Source organism: Thunnus albacares, chromosome 16 (genome assembly GCF_914725855.1).
Source record: "Thunnus albacares chromosome 16, fThuAlb1.1, whole genome shotgun sequence".
NCBI lineage: Eukaryota > Metazoa > Chordata > Actinopteri > Scombriformes > Scombridae > Thunnus > Thunnus albacares.
Window position 1 is genome coordinate 22,940,005 of NC_058121.1, and position 24,023 is coordinate 22,964,027.

Below are 24,023 nucleotides of genomic sequence, written 5' to 3' on the forward strand. Positions count from 1 at the left end.
TTTATTTTGTTTTTATTGTCAACACCTTTAATTGTTGGATTTTAATTTTATTTGTTTGTGGTGTTGACTTGTTTTAAATTTTTGCCAGTTTTACTCAAAAACATCCTGGCTGCACGTTTGATTGATTTAAAAAATATAATATTGTTGGGTGAACTGTTCTTTTAAGACCACAATTATTTTATTATACTATGGAAAATATTGATTAAAAAAAAAAGTATTACTGTTGAGTGGACTGTTCATTGTCCCCCACCTGGTACCCCCCCCCCCCCCCCCCTCCCCCCCGACCCCGACCCCCACACCCACCCTGTTGTTCATCCGAGCATGGATGAATTAAAGCCGTCATCTGGCGGACAGCGCCCCCTGCAGGGAGGCTCACTCCGCCGGAGACTATTTACCCACCTCGTGACGTCACGGGGCCAGTTTCCCAGGATTGCTGCGGGAGTAGGAGGCTGCAGGGCGGGGAGAGAGTAGCCCAGGCTGCCGGAGCGGACACCGATCATCTGGAGACCCGGTGCGGCTGTTCTCGGTTGGGACGTGCGCTTCCTTTCTGGGATTGTTTTTTAATTAAAAAAAAAATCACAATTTCCATAAAGACAAGCAGCGGAGTCCAGGGAGTTTACACACAAACGAGGTAGGCAACACCGGCCGCCGTGTGCATGCACCGGGGAGAATTTATCGCAATAAGACGGTGATGTTAGCTAGCTGACGGGCTGCAGCGTCCCGGTGCTAGCAGCCAGCAAGCGCAGGGAGGCTGTCAACACACTTTGTAGCTTTTCCAGGAGGAAAACCGTCAATACAAAGCTGAGAGCTCTGGCAAAGATATTATTTAGAAACACCGGCCGCCAGGTTTGAATAATTCCTGCACTCAGACGTGAGATTTTTTAAATGCTTTTGACAACATAAATCGTGCTTGGATTTGTTATGGTTCCTGAAGGAGTTGACGCCAGACTTCCTTCAAACAACAGCCAATTTAAAGTTTTGTTTCGTTCTTATTGAAAGCTTATATAGAAACATATAAGATGCAATGTTTTTTGAATAAGTATTAAGCTAATGTAAAATTCGGCATCCATAAAATCCACCATGCCTGTCTGTATTTCAGTACAGCTTCAAGTTTTCTACTACAATCAAGGGCGCTGCCATTGCCATTAAAGAGTGTATTCTGGTGAAAGAGCATGCTAGAAATGTGCGACAAACAATATTAAAAAGTTGGATTATTTGAATATAATAATGCTTTGAGGATAATATACACGCCGAATTGAAAATAAGCCTCTTTTCGAATTAAAAAAGGTGTTGATGCATTGTTCACAGCTTATATATGTGGCTGATGACAGAGGCGATTGCAAACTCTCAGCTTTTCTGAACGGGGCTCGGCTCGGCGTGAGATTGTGTCTAGACAGCTCAGAGCCGGGCTCAGATCTGGACTCGCATTTAGCACAAGCCTCATTACATTAGAGCGAGTTCAAAAGGGACACAGCTTGGCAGCAGCGAGGAAAATTCACTGGTGCGTACATGACATGATGGGAGGCTGTGTTGTTGTACAGCAGCAGCACCAATATGTCAGATCTCACAATATAAGCACGGCTGCGGCCTACACACACACACACACATATATACACATACACACTGCTGCTGCTGCTGCTGCTGCTGAGCCTGGGAAGAAGAATCAATGGACATGCTTTGCATAAGAAAAAAAAAATCTGAGGGTGGGTGGTGGGTTTGGCTTTTGTGATGTTATTGCCTGAACGATGATAAAAGATAATGTTGCATCTTCAGAAAAGTCTGGATGCAGGGAACAAGCTGAGTCAGTGCTGTGTGTGTGTGTGTGTTTTTTTTTTTTTTATCTGTGTTGCATGATTATATAAGAGCTCTCAGTGCTTATTGTGTTTGTCCTGAGCTTGTTTTTAAACTGAAGCTGCTTTAAAAATCACTACTATGGTCATTTAATTCCCCTGAAGGCACTCAAAGAATGATTCCACATGTCTTTTTTTTTCATTATATCCTAAATTATCACGATAATATTCCTTCCTAGACCTTCTTCTTACTCTTCTTTAACATTTACTCGACTGGGTGGAGGCATCTGAGATTGCAGAATCTCCTGATTTCCGATGACCTTTGCTCTTTCTTCGCCATATTCTCCTTTATGCTTTTACGACTGAATATAGTTACGTTATATCACAACAGGAAACGGTGCGTATTGGAGCCCGAGCTGTCCTTCCTGACTTCAGGGATCACCAGGAACTTCACGGATCAAAGTCCTCTTCAGGAAATGATCCTGAATGACTGCTGCATGACTATTGGGTTAATTGGATGATATTGAGTTCACTTGGGAACCTCTTTTTTTTTTTTGCTGCCACAGTGATAAAGAGGATTTGAATTGGATGTGAAAGTAAGAAGTTTGAGTGTGTTTGTTTTTCTGGCTGCAGAAGTGCACTTGGCATCCAGGGTTAAGGGCTCATGTCCAAGTGTCGTATTCAGGATAAGCTGTTTATACGCATCTTTATCCACTTTAAAATATCCTCGTATGCATGTGCGAGCTGCACGTTCAGCAAGTTACAGATACATGCAACACAAAGCAATGTAATACCTACATAAACTCAATCTTAACTGTGTTTTTGAGGCATCTCTCGTTGCTCAAAGTGTAAATAAAGTTCTGCGAGTTTTCTGTCTTCAAGCAGCTGCTCTATTGTATTTTCCTCATGTAACAACACTGAGGAGGAAGCAGCTGCAGGTGGGAGAAGGAAAGAGTGAAACCGTTAGTTAAGGAATTGCTGGAATATCCTGGAAGTGTTTTCTAGATGTGAACGTGATAAAGGGATTATGATAAAACTCTTTGTGGGTGTATCTCACACATGAATACAACAGGAATATGACGGGAAGCGATAACGAAGTCACAAAACGGCCACTTTAACACAAAAATTGGACTTTAAATCCTCAGAAATGCCCTTTTATTGTAGCAGGTTCCCTTATGTTGCTCAGCTTTTACTTATTTCGTCCAGCCTTTGTCTTTTTTAGGTTGTTTCACACGTTTGTTGAATTGACTTTGATGATAACTGGAGTGGAAATTAGACTGAAAAATCACTATAAACTACGAGTTTGCAGCGATTGCATATCCTCCATGGCTGCACAGTTCTCAAAATGTATTATTTTAATATTTTATCTTGATTTGCATCAAGTAAATGTAAAGATTAATGAGCCAGAAGATAAGATGATAAATGAGGACTGATCACAGCAACGGATATTAGAATTTTAAACTTTTCGACAATTAATTGAACCATGAAAGTTCATTCTTGAACTTGGAAACAGTCGTCTAAATTATACTTCATGCATCTGTGAGACCACAAGGGTCTGCAAGAAGAACATTTTGCAGACAGACGATGCTGCATCTCTTTTTATACTCTACTTTCTGGTCAATAGTTCACATTCTTGTGTCAGAGTAGGGCATGGCGATATATATTGAAGTAATTAGATTCATTAGAATGTTTGTTTTTGCAACATGTGTAAAATGCTTACGTTGCGAAAATCGACTTGGTGCACAAAAAGTTTATTTTTAGTCAATAAGTAACATAGAGTGTACGTATAATATAACTATAATATAACTATGAACGTCGCAGTTTATGACTGCAGGTACTAACAGTCCATCACTGGCAGCTTTGCAGGTGCTGCAGGTTTTTTTTATTATTATTATTCTTGCTCAACTGTCTGATGTTTCTTCTTCCTGCATTTGAGGGAAAGAAATTAATTAAAATTGTGAATCGTTCCAAAAAAATTTGCAGGTCACCTCATTAATTTCAGTCTGGTCTCACACTCTCGTTTCTACAAAACCCACGTATGAGATCAACACCGGACTGATAGAATAAAGACATGTGAGCGTCAGTTCAGAGGTCAGTGCGTCTACTTTCTCCTCGGCGGTGATGATGGAGCAGAAAGGCTCGTACAGATCCTGTTTCTGGTGGAGATAAAGTATATTAACGGTGGTGGAGCCGACTCCCCTCATGAGCTTTTGTAATTAGGGGGAATGTGAGCTGAATTAGTCATGCCACCCCGAGCAGACCGCAGCCTCTCGTTGTTGACGGCGATGAAGAGTGTCGACTTACACGCACCGTCCGCGAGAAACCGGGGCCCGCCCAGCTCTGGGTGTTTACTGGTCTCTGAGAAGCGTCCTGGGAGAAAGTCGATTTTGTTGTGGGATTTTGGTTCACACGCACGCTGCCGGATTACTTGTGAATGAGAGCTTGTAAACAAATGTCACGTTACGGATTTTTAGAGGCCGGAGAGAGGGTGAAAACCAAACTGAATCCAACCTCTGTGACTTGAACGTGACCTGATGAAACTTTCAGGATCATTTTGTGCTCATGGAGGAGTCAGGAAATATACTCATCAGCCCAAATTCTATCTCTATTCACTCCCATCTTAACTGTGTTTGCCCTCCTTCTGCTCAGTGTCTGAAGCCTCAGTAACTGCTGACTATCAGGTGTCAACATCTGTCTCTTTACACCCATAAACCTTCATGTTTTGGGGGTCGTTTCCTGCAGTTGGGTCGGGTAACCTCCTCCCTCCAAATGACAAAACAAACTATATTCCTCTCAGAAAAGAGGAGCTCTATTGACATTTAAGTCAACTTTATTAAATCATTTAATAAAGTAGTTGATTGTTTTCATTATCGATAACTTTCTCAATAAATCGATTAGTGGTTTGGTGAATAAAACTTAAGAAGACACAGAAAAATTGCCGTGTCAGTCATCAATTGTTTTGTTTTCGATCTTAAACCCCAAAATGTTTAATTGACTATAATGTGAGACAATGAAAAGCAACCAATTCTTCATCAAATCAAGCAATTTTGCATCAGAATAGTTGCAGATTAATTTTCTGTCGATCGACTAATTGTTGCAGCTCTAATAGTTTTAAAACTTTATAATCATTTCTAACAATTTTTCTCAGTTATCAAGGAATAAAACTGTTTGAAGCTTGAAGATCACCAACATCAACACGCTCTCCTTCATTTCCTGTAATTTGGAAATAAAGTTTCAGATATTTTTTCTGGTCGTACTGAGCTGCAACGACTAAACTACCACTTGATTAATGAAAAGCTAAGAAATAGATCAATGAAGTGAGAATAATCCTGAATTGTTGCCCCGGTAGCATTTATTCTGACAAAGTATGTAAACTGTCTGAGACCCTTTTTATGTAAATTAAAATCACTGCACATGAAAAACTTTGATCTGATGGTTTTAGTTGTCACGGTGACCTGAAACGATGACAAACTAATTGTAACATCATCAGTTGGACACAGATTTAATCGCTCAAATGCTTAATTCTTGCTTTTTTTCACATTTAGTTTCTTTTTCATTTAATTTTTTTCATTTATTTCAGATTTTTTTGGTATTTATTGTATATTAATTAATAGTGTTGGTAGATGGTTTCAAGAGAATTGATTCGTATTTGTTTTCTTTAATACATACAGTATTTCATTTACTATTATCTGTCACATAGTGTTTATTTAGTGAATACAGGTGTAACCAGATGTGGCTGTAAATATTCTCACATGTGTGACTGAAGTTGTTCATTTTTGTACCGTTGGAGAAAAACTTGCACACTCATTTCTGTCCGTTTGACCTTCATCAGGAATCAACCAGACAGTGTGAAGGAGTTTTTCTCATTTTTATTCATGTCTCCTGACTCAACTGTCACATAATCAGGTGTGCAGAGACTTTTCCCAACTTTTGTTGCCAAACAAAAAAAAACCTATTTGCATTGAAGTAATTTTACCATCTGATCACATTCAGATGACACAGATCAGCTCGCAGCGAGAGAACGTTTAGAGTATCAGCGTCTGTTCAATGACACCTAATCAGGACACAAAGTACCTCTTTAGTGAACTTTTACCTCTGGGTCACCTCTCAGCTGAACACTGGTACTGATAAGTTAGTCTGCTGCTCCCAGGGGATGGGTCTAATTGCTGGTGTTTAAAGGTGGGACCCGCTTGCACCCTGCATGCTGGTGATGCCTCAAATGATCGACTTAGTTTGTTGGCACACCTTTTTTAACCTTCGTAACCGGGAGACATGACCGATCTGTTTCGTGTCAGACTTAAAGTGACTGAGCGTTGTTTGCAGGTTTCCATCCAAATTTAGTGCAAATTTGAACCTAATTTCCAGAATATCAGCAAAATAAAGTTGACACGTGTTTCCATCCACTGACTTTATACAAATAATTGGAGTTGGTTCATCAAGATAAACAGCTGATGTTTATTTTTCCAGTCGGTGCCATTAAACTAGTCGAGAAGAAGCGTTGCAACGTTAAAATCGTTAAAAGAGCAGCAGCAAGTTTTACACCTCAGCCAAGCTAGGTGGTTTCTACTCAGGATTTTTAATGCTCAAAATGAAAATATTCTTAACAGCTCTTAACATTTAAGCTTGTTGTGACTGTCGTTGCTTTCTGTGCTGACACGAAAAAGTGTCCTCAAGGAAACTTCTCATCTGTCCGTCTTTTATCCCACTTTTGATACTAAAACAACATATAGCGTGTTAAGCTAACTCAGCTAACTCCGCTCGCCTGTTTTTGGAAGGAGGCTCCCTGAAATAGTTTTGTTTCTGTGATGTGATTGGTTGTTAGCAAAAGCACTTTATCAAAGTTTCTATTGTAGTCAGTGTTGTTTTTTAAAACGGCTGTGCATGAAAATAGTACAAGAGACTGTGGTGGTGGGAGTGTGTTTGAAGTACCGGTGAGACAATGAAATACGATCCAGGAAGTCAAGTTGTAGTTACAGACTGATACATTTAAAGACTTATAAGAAGCCAAAAACACTGCAAAGTGGTTTGTAGTACGGTAAGTAGCAGTAAGTTATCATGGCGGTAAATGTTTTATCTTTCGTCATGACGATTGCAAGGTAAACGGTGAAATATGGCGTTCACGTTACAAAATAATCCACTAGGAACATGTGCTTGCATGTATGTGATTGGACAGTGCAGCGCCTTGCTGGATGACGTTGGGTTGTGCTGAGTCGTGTACGGCGGTACCCCTGCTGCGTGAACGCACTGCCCCCATTCTAATGAATGGGAGAGCTGCGTTCTTCCACACACCGCCATAGAGCATTTGCTTGTATTTATTCTCAAAGGCTTTTTATCGTCACTGCCATTTTTGATCTTTTATTTGTACCTGTGACAGATTTTGTTAGAAAGGTTGTGAAAGTACTCGTATAACTAAAGTTTCATTGACTTATTTGAGTCTGTTGGAGTCTCATCAACCAGTCAGACTTTCCTGCCCTAACAGATGACAAAAAAATACAGTGATCTAGTCGTACAAGTATGTCAAACTAAACATTTAGACATTAAGCTCACTCAGAATTCCTCAGAGACCTACAGAGAGTCTAAGAGAAGATTAAGCTTCAGCATCGTGAGCAGCTGGTGGAAAGAAGTGGAAAGGTCAAATCTGCTGTGTCCCGAAACAGAAATTTATCAGTTATAGTAGTAAATTTTCCTGTATCTGTCAAGTCTGAACTTTTGAGTCTGATCAAGGACGTATCTGAGACGTAATGTTTATTTTTAGCAGCACTTTGTCAGCTTGTCTGCCTTTTAATCACCAGTTTTTGTCTTCAGCTGCAGACCTGTACTTTCATGCACACTTTCCCTTCGCTCTGCGGCTCTGCTAGGAGTGAATCACCATGTCATGTCATGTCAGCATGCAAATGAACCCAACCCACCATTATGGTGGCGAAGGCTGTAACCATGGCAACACTGAGAGGAGCTGTTCGTCCGCTGATCCTGGCAGGATCACGTGTTGGTGACCTTTGAAACTCAAGGCCTCCTGGTACGGAGTTAGACTCAAAAACCCAAGGCCTTTTCTCTGCTGACATGCTGCTTTGGTGTCACATATGTTGAATTCTGGGTAATATTTGGGTGGAGGCCTGGTTTGACATGATATGGGCAGTATGCAGCTGCTTTAGCTCGTCCTGAATATGTTTTAGATTAAAAGGACGGTGACGGTCCCTCCCTTGCTTCCAGCTGTTAGTTTAGAGAGATTACTACTGTTGACTCAAGTATGAAGAAGGTGTATATTTGTCAAAAGCCTCACAAGAGTGAAACTTATAAAGACAGTATAGTATTCCTGCCTGTGAAAAAGTGTCGCCTCACTCCAGTTCAACACACTGCTCATTAGTTTTCTGTGGCTTTACTCCAAGAGGACTTTGACCCCTGTTAAGCCAGCTCTCCTTAGCACTTCTCTTAAATATTCAAATGACTCAGGAATACTTGTTTCAGCTGTCTTACAGCTCCTAAACTTGTACAGTACTTCTAACTGCTGCTTTCTTGTAATGTTTGACATCCGTCTTTGAATGGTGGTGGTCTGGATAACACGGTCAATTAAATACCTTTAAATACACACTTTTACAGATTATTCTGTATATAAACTATTAGTCAAGTGATTGCATAAGAATACTTAAAAGTCCTTTTTAAAGCTGCACTAATCAATATTTTATATTCACAATACATTAAATGACTAGGTGTGAAGTGAATGGTGTTGTGACAAACTCACAATTATAACACAGCTCTGGAGGTATGAGGAGCTTTTTAGCCTCCTTAATGCCGCTATAATCAATATTTTTCATAACTCCATTGTCTGAGCTATCAGTGTGTCATGGTTTGTGCGTGGCTTGTAGTGATGACCCTACAGAGAAACTGCAGCTCCCCTCAGCTTTATGGAGCTTTATAATGAGTATCAGCTCATTGTTTAGCTGTGCGGCTACAACTTTACTGTTTTGGTTCACTCTCAGCACTCTCATAGCGTTGTTATCGGCCACAGCAGAAGGCTGTTTTCAGAGGAAAAGCTCTAAAAACCCACTGTACACTACCTGCTCAGCACCAAACAGCAAAGAGACATAGTTAGCTGTAGACTAGCTGGTGAACATAGTGAAGCATTTAAGAGCTAAAGAGCTAGATATTTCCCTCAGGAGTTGATAGAGAGCAAAAACATAGCAAAAGAGAGAGAATATTGCACTTAAAGTCACCAGATGGACAGAAACACGACTCCAAATGAATGATAATGTTGCTCTGTAACTGCTGGATGTGGAAATAAGTAGAACACACGTTCACAGACTATTCTGCTGCAAACAAGTGGACAAAAAAACATGTCAAGCAGCATTAACCAGACTGAAACTATAAAGGACCAAGACTAGAACCCTGAGGAACCCCACAAGTAGTTATTGACATTTTCAGTGGGATGATATTGATAATGTTGCTCCGTAACTGCTGGATGTAGAAATAAGTTCCACATTTCAATTTAAAGGACGATGATATGTCAGTATTGTACTCACAACTTGTTTCTGCTGAAAACTAGTGGACAAAAAAATAACAGTTGATACAGGTTTAAGTTAATAGTTTTGGCTTTCAGGCTGAGAAACACTCAGGGGTTGGTGGAGGCCAAACCAGAGCTAAAAGTAGTTTGACTATTGGACACAAACATAACTAGAATGGGATGATCATGTCGTCTGCTGGATGTATAATTAGGCAGCTAATTGTATGTATGCCAAAACAAATTTAGAAGTTGATATGTCGATGTCTGTGTTCTTCTGGCACCTTGTGGTCAAAAATATTGAGTAATGCACCGTTGAGAGTGAGAGTAAAATGAGAGAATATAAAGTAGGCCAGGTGTTTTTAAAATGAACAATACTAGTTTATTCGTTCAAAAGCCTATATTGTAATAATATATATAAAAAAGTATACACATAGATATTGATAAGTCCAAACGATATCCATCCCTAGATACCCATATCTAGTATAAACAGAAGTGTATGCGTGTATGACATGTCCAGCCGTTTAGGCTAATACCAAGAGGCTAATCATATCTGAATACTAACATGACTCAGCAACTCCACTTTGAGACTGAAATTCTCCCAAAACTTTGAAGGTTTCTCCCCACGATTCAGATTTTGCTCTTTTTGTCCACATGTGGGTCACACAGTCAGTTCACAGTGTTACGTTAAAGTGGGTCAATGGTTATTATCCCTTTTTAATTGTCTGCTGTATAATCGCTCCATCATAAAATAAAATTTTGATACTGATTTACTGATTTGTGGGTGTTAATACCCACATAAATGTTCATCAGAATTGAGTAGATGTCGTTTATTTGTGTGCAGGTTTTGACTTTGGATGAATTTTTCCTCTGAGCATAGCTAATATTAGAGCTGCCACATCCACAGTATATCACAGCTGTCTTATTTTTTCCTCCATGTATCTCTCTCTTGTTTCCTGGTTGTTATATTTAGCTATTATTAGCGCACAGCCGGCTCTCTACTCGACCTCCACGATTGGTTGCTATGAGATTCAAACTGCAAGTCCTCCACGGTGGACACACAGAGGAGAAACCGGTTTTCAGGCTGATTTTCTTTGCCGCATACAAACACAGAGGGTGTGTGTTTCCCAAGATGCCTTTGGCTAAATAACTTTGATGCAGCTTCGGTCCTTTGATCCTCTTTGTCCTGTGTGTCTATCTGGTGTCTTCGGTGTCTCTGTGGAGCCGCCACCGAGCCGGACACTTCCTCTCTTTCTTTTTGGGGCGTCTGCATAACGTCCCTGTCTGTCAGTCCTGTTTAGATAATCTGCTGTGAGGAAGTTACCACATATAAGACCAAGATCTGAGTAAACATCATAGCTAAGACAGGAAACAAATCTTTAAAGGATAGCTTCACGGTTTTTTCAAGTGTGTCCTAAAACAACAGTCAGGTGTCCATATGAACACTGAAAGATGTTTTTCCTCACTGTAATCATTCCTACTGTTCATGCTAGCTGTTAAAAGATCCCCTTCAAATGCGGCACAGAGGAATAAGATAATATCAGACTTTGGATACACACACAATAACTTGTAAGTAGATTACTTCATTGTTGGTTTCGATCCAAATATGAGATTTTATAAGAAAAAAATACAGAAAATCACCAGCTTTATCCCTTTTAAAGCCATTCCCACATTTCAACAATTCACTGTTAGTTTCGGTCTTTTTATGGGATTTGTTGACAATAAGAAAAATATAGAAAATCGCTTTATCTTTTAAAGGTTAGAGAAAGATTGTGGTCATGGTTTAAAGGAAACCACAATACACTGAGGAGATGGGATTTGTATGCTCAGCTAGACCCTCAAGGTTTGACACCATTTATACCTGGGAGCCACATAGGAAGAGCTGTTTGAACTGCAGTAACGGACGACTTGTTCATGAACGACACTGGAGTTCGAGATCCGAAGGGTGACCTTTGTGTCACTGTTTGACCTCCAAGTTACCCGCCTGCCCGCAGACCGTCAAGGATTATCTGGCAGAGGGAGATGAGAGAAGAATCACAGCTTATCACTTCCTCTCTGGTTTCAGTATTCAGAATCTTTAATACGCTGCGGAGGATGAGGATTTAAAGCTCTTTGTGTAATGTACAACTTTTTAACTGCTTATGACACATTTTTATTGGTGTTAGACTTCGCCTCGAGAGGGATGACTCTTGTCAATCTTTAAACAGTTTTACAGGGAGTTTGTAAAGGATCAGCACTTCTGAAAGACCAGGATTTTGCTGAAATCATCAAAAAAAAAAAAAGAAACTCTGACTGGTAGGATGTTGGAGAAACTTAATTCCTTCCATATAACAAAACTGACTATGAAGGATCTTTAGCAACACTCACTATGACCTCAATGATAAACATAAATAGACTTATCACCTTTCTGACAATGTCAACAAAAGCTGAAAATGTATGTTTCGATCCAAGTCATCAGGTCATTCAGGTCTTCATCAGGTCAAAATGTTTCACATGGGCGGGTGTTTGGGCGTTGGTCTTTTCTAATGGTGATGTATTTTAATAGCTTTGCACCTACAGCACGTGATGTGTGTATCCTTTCACCCATTCACTATCAGAGTTGTGAGAAAGGGAGGAGATTTTATAGTTGAATAATAAAGTTTATTATGATGACATGACAGTTTGAACAGCCAGCTTCATTTATGATGACTTCATCATGAATAATAACTTAATCAATGAACTAAATAAAGACTCTGAAACATTATAAACTTGTCTTAGTGCAAATAAATGTGTCTCTGAATAGTTTTTAATGGTTTTATCCTGTACATACTTGTGTGTGTGTGTGTTGGGAGTGTCAAATTCATTTCTGCTTCAATGAAAAGACTCACCTGTTAATCTTACCATCCTCTTAACACACCCTGCCGCGACGAGTCTTTGCTGTGGGTGAGGCAGCAGCCTTATGAATCACAAAATTCAAAGAATGCTGGGTTAACGTTTTATGACATAGTTCTGACATAACAGGGAGGTTTCCAAAACAACCACGAAACCAAACCACAAACCTCCGACTTAAAAACATTTCTCAGCGTCAGTTTGATCACAAGCCAGAGTTCTGTTTGTCTACAGTTGAAATGAGACAAAAGATCAGATTTTTGTGTTGTTCTGTGGCACTTAAACAGCTAAAGGTGAAGTTATACACACATCACGCTGTTCTGCAGTCCCACTGTGGATGTCTACAGTGTACAAATAATTAAACACCCCATTGTGTATTCAAAGCCTGATATATCTTCTTCCTCTGTGCCGTAGACCTCCGTTGTCGTCCAAAAACTATTAAAAACACGTCAGCGAGTCACACCGCTGCAGCGGGTCATGTTAGTTTGTTTCTACATTCATTTCTCAAAGAACTATAGTACAGAGTCAAGAGGTTGTGATATGTAGCACAACAAGCTAGCGAAACTGTAAACAGAACCGCATTCCTGCACATGCTCAGTGCCGTCTGCTTTACACAGAACTACTCTCTGGAGACTGAAAACGTGATCGCTTTTATTAGTCTTTGGAGCCGTTTCTAAACAAACTAACATGAGATGTGCATATCGACAGTATCGATACCGCCGACCGTTTTTATCACCGTCATTGTTTCAGAGGACGCCGTGAACACAGAGCAGCAGATTTATACTGTTTAGCCACCAGGAAGAAGCTTTCTACTGGTCGAACAGATGCCTCGCTCCTGTCTGACAAGCTCTCGCTACTCCGGTCAGGATTCGAGCTCAGTGTTTGAGTCCAACAAAGCTGCAACACACAGACGACCGCTCAGTCAATAAAATCCAAGGTGATCATGGTGTGAAGTCATTTAATTGTATTTAGCACTAACAGTAGAGTTTCAGGAAACGTTGTCGATTATCATAATAATACCATTTACTGTGATATTTTTACCTACGATAACTGTAGCATGAAAATTTGATACCAGCACATCCCTGCACACAGTACTTGTAAGTATTATATAAGTGTTTGGCCGCCAATAAAAACAGTGTTTCTGTTTTATCAGCCAACAAGTCAAAATCTCAGTTGAATCTTTGAGTTTTTCTTCTAACTTTTATAAAAAAAAAAATAAAACAATGGAAACTCAATCCAAACAGATGTGATAAGAGAGGACTTGAAAGTATTCAGATATAAAACTGGGTTCAGGTTCAATAAAATGCTATTAGTGTTGGCTCCGTTGCACCACTGTAACCCCGTTTCTCACCAGTGTAAATGCAGCTGTGTGTCTGTATTTAAGGGAAATATGTGAATGTGAAGACCTGAAATTTATGATTAAAGAGGGTCAGCAAACAACAAACTGTTTTGAACTTCCCAGCCTTTTTCTGCTTGCTCATGGACAGAAGTCAGTCAGAAACAGCTGCCAGAATAATTTATTTAAGTGAAGATGCTGTGATATAAGCCGACGGATTTAGCAGAAAATCATTTAACATTTAAAAGTAACGCTTTGATTCGGCTGGTCTCTACGCCCACGTTTGCCATTTCAAGAGATGTCACGATGCAGTGGTGTGGGAGGAGGAGAAGGAGGAGGAGGAGGAGGAGGAGGAGGAAGCTCAGAGCTTGTTAACAGAAAATAGAATCATTATGATCCTGGTGTAAAGATAAGCAACATGTAGGCCATCAGCTGTGCAAAGTTCAGCTCCGTCAGAGGAGGAATGAGACATTTCAGGAAGCACAAAGACATCATTTTCTGCACAATTAGAGAAGAAATGATAAAAAAAACCAACCGGCATGAGGCGGGTAACTGATGTTAATTATCCCACCAGCGAGGAAGATAATGACGAAACAAGCTGAAGAAGTCATGATATCTAATGAGGTGTCGTTACTTCAGATCACAGACACTAAATGATGTGAGCCAGACTGTGTTCTGTTGTGCGTTTGTGTATTTTTTGTACCTCCAAGCAGTTTCCTTTTTAGATAATAAAGTTAAAATTTACCAGATATGCAAACATAACAGAATAGCAGAAGATAAATCTTTATTGACTGAATTGGAATACAGATATCTAAGTTATTTTTACATTTTTACATTCTTCTTGATATATTTGATATATTTATTATTGATGTGTTTATTAATCTAAACTTTATTTATATAGCACCTTTCATACACAACATGCAGCTCAACATGCTTGATATTAATAACTGACAACAAAAGAAAAAGAGAAACAGATGAATTTGTAATTTATTAAAGAATAATACCATAACTATACAATTTATTAATGAAAATAATGATTACAATAAAATGTACAATTGCCATTGGAATTGGGACAATGGGGTCTTTTAAATGCCCTCGTAAAATAAACAGTTAAACAAAGATTTAATACATTTTTGCAAAACGTGTTGGGATTTTGCTCAGTATTCAAAGTGCGACTCAGCAGTGGCTTGGACAACTGGGCTTCCGTACCTGCACAACCCCGTCCCCTCCTCCCGCTTTAGCGTAGCGAGGTCGCTACTAAGCTACCAGCTACGACGGCCGAGTCACAGTCAGTTGGAAATGAAAGTACGTCATAAATGTGTGCCGTACATAACACGCCATAACAATCATGAATCAATCACAGCTACGTATCGTGTTTATTGCTTATACTGAAAATAAAATATGTGTTAAATTGGAAAAATGCTCACAGTTATAATCTGTAACTGGGATTATAACCCATTATGAGTATTTTTACTGTTAAATGTTCTTGCATTATAAGTTCAGCTGCTCCCTTTGCTTTTTTTTAAGAAGAGTCATTGAATAATAGTCTGTCATGCAACATAGAGCTAGGGTATTTCCCATCATTTAAAAATATTGCACAACATATTTCATGAGGGCAAAAAAATCCCTTGTAAAAAAGTAGTTTCCTAACCTGGTTCAAATCATGTTGAAAGCTTTTAGAAGTTGTTTAAAACAAGAGTAAGTCAATATGATTTTTGAGGATTGATGAGAACTATTGCAAAGAATGACTGTACAGTGTTTCCCATATATAGGCTCCACTCGGGCAGCCTGCCCAGGTAGATTAAGACCCACCCAGGTAGATAACTGAGGTTCAACTGAGGTCAATCTCACATTAGAACGCCCGATTTCACTCTTTTCAAACACACACACACCTGTCTTGAGTTGTGTGTGCTGCGGTAACTGAGCCAGGATTAGAGGCTTCTCTGTGAGCAGCCGTCTACCGATAACCTGCATTTGAGACGTTTAAGGGAAATCTGTAAATTGTAGCATCTACATATAGCCTGCATAACCGGCATTCCCTAAACGCCTCACATGAAGGCTACAACCAGTCAGCTACCAGCACAAATAGGCTCTGATTCATTTGGAAACACTGATGTATTTCAGTTAAAGGGGTGAATTTATGGAACAGTAGTGAGGAGCTGGAAACGTTAAGCACACTTGGTAAGTTTAAAAAATGTGTGTGATTAGAATAGCACTGTTAATTTTTGTTAAATCTACGTTTTTTTACAGTGTATTGTAAAGCTGTAGCTTCAGTCTGCACCTTTTTTTTCCAGACTGAAGAAGTTTTTATGTTGTGTCAGTGTGTACAAATTTAATTTTTGCTTGAAAAATGACTGTTAGGATTAATCGAATATCAGAATAGTTGCTGTCAATCAGTTAATCCTTCTAGCTTTACTCATATCCGTATATTTGAGTCTTTCAGCCTCTGTGTGTGTGTGTGTTTTTCTGTGGACTGTTGCTCCGTTATTGTCGATCTGCCCTCTGGGTTTTTTTTTTTTTTTTTTTTTTGCTCTGAACTCATCACAGCCTCTCTGTTCACCACGTGACACGACTGAGCGGTCGTGACAGTGAGCTCTCAGTGAGCGACGACACAGATCTAACAATCTGCTGTTTGTCAGCAGAGGAGTGGGTCGACACACATTACTGCACTTCCTCTGCTTCCATGAAATGTGTCGTCCTCTCAAAACGCTCAATGTAACAGCTGCTGGCAGCTCGGGCATCCGAACTGAACACAGTTTTTTTTTTTTTTTTATCACTGCCCTCATGATCTGATCATGACAACATGCTTTAAAGATTTAGTTTATAAGGGAAAATCCTTTAACACTGCATGTGAGGTAATGTAACTAACATTTCTGGGCAGGTTTGTTCAGTGACTAATTGACGTTTGGGCCTGATGTTATGTGCAGATATTTCCAGCAGTTCCAAAGTCTGAAGTTTCAGAAACAAATTCTTTCTAGTGTTGTCATTTATATCAACCTTTTTAAAGGAGCAATCCGCCATTTTTTACATATCAAAGCCTGTGGAAACAGTTGCATATTGTCTTCTGTGGCTCTGGAGGAGGTTTTCTGTCAATCTGTCAATGAAGTCTGAAGCCAAGTTTCCATCCAAATGTAGTACAAATTTCCAGAAAATTGGCAAAAGAAAATGTGAATCAATGTGTGTTTCCATCCTACTACTGGTCTGTGAATTATAGACACACAACGAGATGATGTCATTAAAGAGCGTCAGTCAAAGCTCAGATGATGGAAAATGTGATGGAAATATGACGTTTCTGTTTGAGGAACGTTACGAGCGTTATGTTTTCGTCTCTTCGGTGACGTTTAAGTCACATCCTTCATGTACCAATGTGTCGCTTCACGTTACACGTTTATTCATTTACGCATTTTTAGTTGGTTTGCTTTGGTCTGAATCATTGGATGAGTTTCTTATTTGTTCTCTTTGGTTTGGTTAATTTCAAGCAAACCAAAAGCCATGAAGGAGTCGTCACTGCGTTCATTGGTCAGAGATCTGGTGGGGTCGGCGGGCGGAGAAAGGACAGATAGGCTATGACGTTTATAAACGACTTGATTTTCCTTCTCGCCTTTGTCAAACAGAAAATCAAATTAATGTATAAACCGCAGCACTCAGGAATACAAAGGTGTGCTTGTTCTACCCAGGAGGGTGGATTAAGCTGGTAAAATGCTCTTTCATCATATTTTCCATCAGCAGTAAAGTGTAAGACTTTTATTACTGAAATAAACCGTCTCTCTATCTCTATCTCCTCGCCTCCTTGGTGCTGAAAGACGCACAGCAACGGCTACTTTTCAACTGTTTTCTTATTCTTATCATTCATATTCTTATTAATAAGAATAATGATGTATAAAAGCTAAATCGAGTGCTTTATAAATGGTGTATCTATCGTTTCTGAGCACTTAAACTGTTTACGTTTTTCATCTTCTTCACATTGGTGCCTCCCAGCACAACAAATTGGCTGGTTCCTTCAGGCGCTCGTCCAATGTGATATATGGATAATCTGGCCCGGTTATTGGGGCCGTACACCGAGCCAAAATATGTGAGCGGAATGGCACATTTGAACGCACTTCAAGGCAACGTCTAGAGAACAACGTGCTGCTTCATGTTACGTGAAGAAGACGTGCTGCATCAGTCGGCCGAAGAGGAGAAAGGATTATAATTCCTTAAGGTTAGGGGACCTTTGTTGTCATGGTTACAATAATAACCACAGGGTCAAGGTAAGGGGATGTCATGGTTTTTTAAAACGGTGTTGACTGGAGGTTGGAAACAGGTGAACAGTGATCCCTACATGGACTCTGCTGCTCTCTAATAGACTTTTTTTTCACAGCAGACATTTTTCTCATGTCATTACAGGAAAAGCACAGGTGTGCTTCATATATACAACTAGTGCATGCTCGCTCAAGGTCATGATTTACCGGGACACCTAATAGATCAAAGCGTTATAACGTTGTTAATGTTATGAGCAACACCTGTGCTTTTCCTGCTATGACAAGTCAAAATGTCTGCTGTGAAAAATGTTTGCAACCATCTGATCTGATTACCTGCTTCGTTCCCGTCGTCACTCCTACGGCCACTAGAGTGTTTCAGTCACATGAACATAAATATATGTAGTTTTGGGGAACTGATTCTGTCGTTTTTCTTGGGAGGATAGTCTCATATTACTTCATGTTTACAGCTTTTGGATCATTTGTCAGATTGAAAAGGCAACACCTGCTTATTTTTTCCCTTTTATCCAGACTAAACAAACCAAATTAAAGGTGTAAAAGGTCTAATTTTTGACTCAAAACTTGAACGTTCATGGTCTTATCCTCAGTAGTCTTTATTACAGCTCTGGTATTCAGTAATGGAAGTTCAAGCCCTGATTTTGTTTGTAATCTGGTCGTGTAAAGTGAAATTAACCAGAAGCAAAAATACCACAAAGTTCATGTCTCCACAGACCAAAACAAACAACCTGTCAGTGCGAACGCATCCCAAAATAAGCCTTTTACAGTATGACTCAGGCCAAATGTAACAAGGGAGAGACGTCGGCACGCTGCGGTTCAAACAGACTCGGCTTAGATGAATCAAACATCGTGGGAACATTTACACGAACCGATGCTCGCCGTGCACTCGTTCATCAAAGCAGCCGCAGACTGGAAAATTGAGTTTTGACAAAAGTTTCTTTAGGCAACAATGCTTCAGATATACTGACTGAAAAGTTAGAATTCTCCTCGTGATAGTGGAGAAGTCCTGCCACAAATCTGCTGTATGTAAAGAAAACAAGTGATAATACATCACTTCTTCTTCTTCTGCTGTTGTTCAGATTTCACGCATCAGTGCAAATGCACCTGACATGCTATTTAACATCAGTATGTTTGGATATGTAAACTCTGAGAGACACTCGACTTGTAACCAAATACTGCACCTCATTGTTGTAGAAATCAAAGTGCTGTGAAGGACAGGTGTGTTCGGCTCTTTTGTGCACAATGAAAGAAAGAAATTAAAAAGAAAAATCCATTTTTCTTTGTAAAGGAGATCACATGACCTGAAAGCTGGAGGTGGGTGCAGTTTGTTTGCATATGAGACAAATCCTTAGAATCAAAAGTCAGTAATTCAGTTATAACTGGGCATAAAAGTTCAATCTTGACTTATCTTTAAAGGATGAATCTGGTGATTTTTGTTGTTATTGTAAACAAACCTCATGTGTGGATCCAAAACCAATAATGAACTGATCTACTTATAAGTATTATGTGTGTGTGTGTGTGTGTGTTTATCCAGAGCCTGATATATCTTATTCCTCTGTGCCGCAGACCTCCGCCGTCGTCCAAAAACTATTAAAAACACGCCAAATGTTCTACATCCGCGGACAGCTGCGGTCTTGCTGACGCGCACGCGGTTCCGTACGCACGTTTTTTTTTTTCGGAGATCTGCGGACACAGACGCGTTCCACATGTGCCTGCTGGTAAACAGGGCAGAAGCATGATGAACTTTAGTACAATCCACTCTGAGTAATACAAACCGCTGTGCAGTGGTTTTTCTGATCAGCCTTTAAACGCAATAATCTGTTACTCCAACCGGACTGGCTGGATTGTATTTCATTGTCTCGCTGGCGCTTTAAACAAAACGCCCACAGCTGTACGTACATACAGTAGATAAGACAGGGATTCCTGTTTGCTGCAGTTCAAAGTGCAGTCACCTCTCCACGGCCGCATGGTGCCATCTCTAACGTTAATGCACATTTGATGATGGTTTTCATAACCGTCTCTGTAATCATCCGTAATCCTCGTCGTCCCCTATCATATTCTGGAGCCCCGGAATATAAATATAGACCTTGAAATATGCAGAATATGTCCCCATCTTCAGATGAGAAACAGCAGGGACCACAAACAAAATATAAAACATAAATAAATAAAAGTCTTTATCAGCAGATGGATGTTTCTCAGTGGATGACTTCAGTGTTAATGTATTTTCACAGCTTCATTGTGTGAGATTTATGTTGTTTAAAGTGAGGAATGGTGACCTGAAGGTGTTTTTTGGAAGGTTTTAAATGCACTTGACTGTTTTATTAAGGCCTTTTCTGCCTCCACGTACTGTGTTCATTCACTGTCTTAAAAGCAATTTAGTGAAAACCCTGTTAGCATAATGCTTGTGTGTGTCTGCCGGACCGCTAACGCTCTCCGAGTCTGATTATTGCACGGGGAATCGTCTGCAGATATTCACTTCTCAGCTGCGTCTCTCATTTCTCACCTCACCGAGGATGTTAATGGAAAACAACGTTCCAGAGGACTTGATTTATTTTAGCTCTGAAGCCTTACTTGCAGGATTTTCATATTTAGGGCAGTGGCTGAAAATAGATGAGTTTTGCACCCTTTTAGTTTAAGGCTTTGGTTTAAAAAAAAAAAAAAAAGCATTAATGTGATGATGATGATATGATGATGATGATGAGTGCTGCCATTAGCTGACTGTTGTTGCTACTTTGTGGTTTGTGAATTAGCTGCTTTAGACCGGAGGGATCAGCCGACTCCACAGCTGGAGGTTTGTTGGTGAAACCAGAAATGATTGGTTGAGACTTTGGGATCTAAATTTAGCTGCAGTGAGTCACGTGTTTACTTTAGTGAGAAGCAGGTTTTTAAAGTTTAAAGGCAGAAATTTAAAGGTATTATCGAGAGCAGTCAGTGAACATTATAGCAATTAAAACAAATACATTAATTAAAAAAATGCACAGTATGGAGAAGATTTTGTATCATCAATAATCTTTCAAATTCCACCAAGATACAGTCGTGTAAATTAGAGCTGAAACAATGAATCAGTTGATCAATAACTTGATAATTGAATAATCGTTTCAGTCATTTCTGCAGCAAAAATAGCAAAATTTCACAGTCAGATGTTACTATTTGATGCTTTTGTCATATATGAAAATAATAAAGTACTTTGAAGTTTTTTCAACACTTTAGAATATATTGAACTGAGGTTTTAGGAAATTGTAACAGCATTTTTCACTTTTTTCTGATAATAAGATTCATTAATTAATAACAAAAATAATTGTCAGTTGCAGCGCTAATGTTTTAATAGTGTCTGTGTTTTAATTGTGCCTTGTCGAGGGACTGCAGATGAAAATTAGCTGTAAGCTAAATCTGTTAACATTTTTGTTAGATACTGTATATTCTCCCTTACACATAAAAAAACTAAATAAACAACTAAATAATGTAAATCAGGGTTGAAATATTATTCACAACCATTTTGTTTAATCGTTTCAGTCATTTATGAAACAGAAATGACAAACATTATCTGCTTCCAGCTTCTCAAAAATGAGGATTTGCTACTTTTCTCAAAATTTAAACTATTTTTCATTTGGTTTTGGTCTGTTGGTTGAACATTAAAAAGGGATTTGAAGTCATCATGTTGGGCTCTGGGAAGTTGTGATGACTGTTTTCACCAATGTCAGATATTTTATTGTTTAAACAATGAATTGAGACTCTCAAGAAAAAGAAGGACACAACAGGTGGTGATGTCAGCCACTTGGAGCTTGTGAGGGATACGGCTGGTTTTATTTTATCTTTTTGTTATTATCAACGAATCTCCTAAAGTCTCTAAAACCAACAACTGGAAATAGTTTATAATAATAAAAATATTAAATAAGCCTCATGCTTTTCAGGCTTTGTGCTTTCATGCCTCATGCTTTTTCTAGCAGCGAAATCATTAAGTGGAATAAACCACATCATAACCCCGATGATAATTTCACCTTCCATCAAAGCAAAGAGTTTTTATTGGTGTTGCTCAACCCAGTTCAACAGCTCAGGAGGTGCTTACATCATATCCTGTGTGCTGGTAGAAGATGTTGAGTGTATCAGTGATGTGTGTGGGCTGAATCGAGAGGTTACAACAGGTCTCGTCTTGCCTTCTTGCTTTTCACAAACCAGCCTGCAGCCGTTTTGTATGAAATACACTTAACGTGATTACCAGTGTTGTGGAGAAATGCTGAAATTCTTCTATATATATATTTGAGACTGATGTTGAAATCCATTCAGCACTCTCAAGTCAGATTGTCCTGCAGCAGCACTGCAGACATTTTTAGTCATGAATGTTTCCAGTGGGAGTTTTTAATGTTCTCATTAACCTGCTGCACTACACTGGGCCAGATTGTGTAAGTGACATTATTAAACTTCCCCCTCCACCCAAAAACATGTCTCCTCCCTCACTGTAAAAGTCCATTCTCAGTGTTTGTTCACCAGAGGCTTCAAGTTTCGACATCACACTTGTGTAAGTTGCATACTGGACCATGATTAGCTCCAAATGAGTTGTGACGTCACAAATCCTGCTCGTAGGTACACGTGTTAAAAGTTTCCTCCTTCAGCAGATGAATGTGAAAATAGAGAGAACAACATCCAGCACCATATCGGACACAAGTTATGATTCAGTTGATTCAGTTGTTTTTCTTTTATTGTTGTTTATACTCAAACGTCATGGTCACCAGTTTAAAAGACTCCACTGATTCAGCATTGCAATAAAAGAATGATCAAAACTGATGTCGCAGAGATATCACATTATTTAATAAAGGCATTCCTCTTCCTTGTCAAAACCTGGCGCCTACATTACCCAAAATGCAACTCGACCGCCCAAAGTTGGAAAATCGTTGGAGTTCCCCTTTAAACATGACTTTTTTATTTCCGATTTCCGAACACTTTACACACATACGTTTCACACACACACCCATCACTGATAAAGCAGTATTGACTTGCTTCCCGCCACTGAGTTAGAAGATTGATTTCTCCTTAAATGGCCCTTTTTTTATATCACAGAGTAATACGGTCTGGTGATTTGTAACACTGGGTAACATTTTTACAGCCCTGACAATATGTTACCAGCAACCTTTGATCTACATTTAGTCATCCTGCCTTCAGGCCTCAGACGTCCCCGAATCAGGTTGCAGCTACGCAGTGTTCAGGCGCTCGTAGTGCTCAGGAGGTGAACATGTAATTCTCATTTACATGCACACAATGTCTCACAAAAATCTTTCCATTAACCATAAAATAGTTGCCATGTGTAGATGTTGTCACTGGGTTTTGCAGAATTTGTGATAGGGAAGTGGTTACCAAACTTCTAAGTGTGTTCCACTAAAAAGTGGAATTTCTTTTTATTGAAATCTACACAAACCTTTTAGATACAGGGTAATGATAAGAGCAGGAACATTTAACAGAACCTCTGATGTTTGTTTTTGCTGTGCTTGAACCTGTGACCTGTTAGCTACAGGGCAGATTCTCTGACCTCAACACATAAACATCCACACAGTGTCATCAGACATGTAGTTTCTTTTATAGTATCATCACAAATACAAATGAAATATGCATCACACTTCTTGGAAGCATCTATATTTCTGCTTATTTATCTTGTTACATATATACAGCCTCTTATGAGAAATATTATTCCTACTCCAAACTGACAGAACGGCCTACATGAGTCTCCTATTTTACCTGTGAGACTTGTGTTTTAAAGCTGTTCATCATTTGTGAAAACATCAGATTTCCACACAGAGAAATAAAAAAAGTGTCCGTCCTGGTCACAGTTCAGATATAAAAATCAAAGTGTAACACGGAGCATCTCTCCTGCTGGCTGCTGAAGAGTCGATCCCACTGGACAGTAGAGGAGGAGACGCTGGTACACGTCTGTTTAAACGACCGACTTCACTGCATTTAAGAGCGGAGCTGACAACTCAGCAGGAAACTCAGTCGCTCTGTGTCATGCTGTCCTCCGTTTCCATCACAGTTATGTATTCAGCTCATTTAGACACAAAAATCTGTAAAGGTTTGCAGCCTGTCATGTGAGTTACAACATGTATAATGACGTGGCTAAAAAAAAAAAAGGCAGCGAGCCAACTCGGGGGGGTTTGTCAACTGATGCATTGACTCAGCAACTTTTAGGGGCTCTTTTGAATACAACACAAGCATATTGAATGCATATTTGCAGCTTGTTTAGAGGGTTAACACTGAGAATTGTACCAGCGGTGACATTTTATAGTTGAGTA

The 24,023-nt window shown here is 39.5% G+C and overlaps 1 protein-coding gene across 1 annotated transcript in view; it reads left to right on the top strand.

The window, feature by feature from the left end:
* Window positions 1-418: 418 nt before the first annotated feature.
* myo6a (myosin VIa) overlaps window positions 419-24,023 on the top strand; it is a 170,516-nt gene continuing 146,911 nt past the window's right edge. The window contains exon 1 of the mRNA XM_044329994.1: window positions 419-631. The gene's annotated coding sequence lies outside the window, so the exon portion shown is untranslated. The remainder of the gene's footprint in view (window positions 632-24,023) is intronic.